At 40.2% G+C, this 1,748-nt stretch overlaps 1 protein-coding gene and 1 long non-coding RNA gene across 2 annotated transcripts in view; both read right to left on the reverse strand.

Annotated features, from left to right (window-relative positions):
• LOC102671040 (tsukushin) overlaps positions 1–1,748 on the reverse strand; it is a 22,138-nt gene that overhangs the window by 12,875 nt on the left and 7,515 nt on the right. The gene's annotated exons all lie outside the window — the stretch shown is intronic.
• Positions 1–1,748, reverse strand: part of LOC116186335 — a 5,442-nt gene that overhangs the window by 1,183 nt on the left and 2,511 nt on the right. The gene's annotated exons all lie outside the window — the stretch shown is intronic.

Consider the following 1,748-nt stretch of genomic DNA (forward strand, 5'->3'; position numbering starts at 1 on the left):
ATCACCGAGTCGCGAATAATGGTACAAAAGTTCGATCCTCGAAAAGTTTAAAAGCCACTGAAGAAAAAGCGCCGGAGAAGTTTCGAGAACTCTCGACAACTTTGTCGAACCTCGATCGGTTCTAATAGGAATATTTTTGATTCCACCGTGAGATACTCTCACGGTTGATCTATCGAATAATAGAATATATATATATATATATATTCACTCAATTAGAGAGAAAGAGAAAGAGAATTATTCTTTTTCTAATAATAAATATCTTGGCGATAAAGCACCTATTAGATTTTTAAAAAAATTTGACCGAATAATATCGAACGATAAATATCAGAACAAGATTCAAGAGTAGTGGTAGCAGACTGGAAAGGAACGTAATAAGAGTTTCTTTATCGTTTTAATTTCTGTTGGAAAATTGTTCCGCCGAGATTGTAACAACCCTCTATTACCGATTTGATTTTTCTTACACGCGTTTCCTTTCCAAAGGGAAGGGAAAAACTGCGACATCGTCTCACCTACGATAATTGCGATATTACTACGAGGAAACTCTCGGGCAAACACGTAACGAACATAACGAACACGCTTTTTGTCGCGTCGTCGGAGAATTCTCCCTCCCTCCGTCTTCCCCCGCGCACAAATAATCGATTCGCCTCGTTTATTACCTGCTAGCTTTCACCGACGAGTCGCACGCAAGAGAGAAAAGGTCGCGTGCACAGAGAAACGGTCGAGAAACGGTTTAACTCGGTTTTAATCGCGGTATAACATGCATTTAATTATTTCAAAAGCTTCAATTACAACAATACGTTGGTTGTATGATTATTAATTATCCAGATGCGCGATCAGAGAATCTCGATGCGAAGACACGTTTGTTCGAGCGGTGGCTCTCCGATTAACGATAATTTTTGTTACTTCGTAACACGAGTTTGCGCACACGTGAGGCGCGAAATAAACCGACATATCGGTTGTCTTCCGTCGAGAACTAATCGCTTTTCGTTACACGTTTATTAAACTGTTGTTAAAAATTTCGAATAATATTTATATTCGTATAACCATTTGAACAATAATAAATTATCGATGAAATTTCGATTATTAAATTTTGAAAAGTTATATATATATATTCGAGAAAAAATTGTGGCAAGAGGAAATTAGTTTTACAAACTGCTCCCACTTAACCTCGAAGTGATCGAATCGATGGATGAAAATGAGATAGGAAAGAGAGCATTTTCTTGATCGTGTGCAAAAGTAAAGGAAAAATCTTGAAATCGAAACGGATGGTTCGTACGAGCCGATACGATTCCCCGAAGGCGAGGTAGATCATTAGAAACGTGACGAAACAACGTCTCTCTGGAGGAACGTTTGACGCGTTCCAGATGAACAGAGCACAGAGGATCACAAAGCTTTCGCGACCGATTTCTCATTCATCTTCCGCGAAGCTTCATAAATATTCTCCAGCTTGGTGGATATTGTGCACGTGTGTATCCATTGCCGAGCTCTCCTCATCCGACTTGGACAAATGAACCCGCGGAATTTCGTGCTCTCGACCATTGTGAAAGGCCAGCTCTTCCCCCCTCTACCCTAAGAGCACTAACACTCGCGACGTCGAACCTTCTGAAATTCGACGTGCTCGATTGCCGCGTACACGTTTATGCGCCATCAATTTTATCCCTCCTCTGTATTTTTCCAACGAACGATTACATCCTTCTCCTGGATCGATTCATAAACGCGAACTCGAAAGATAGATCGAAAAAAAAAAA

This window comes from Apis dorsata, unplaced genomic scaffold, assembly GCF_000469605.1.
Source record: "Apis dorsata unplaced genomic scaffold, Apis dorsata 1.3 scaffold_631, whole genome shotgun sequence".
Taxonomy (NCBI): domain Eukaryota; kingdom Metazoa; phylum Arthropoda; class Insecta; order Hymenoptera; family Apidae; genus Apis; species Apis dorsata.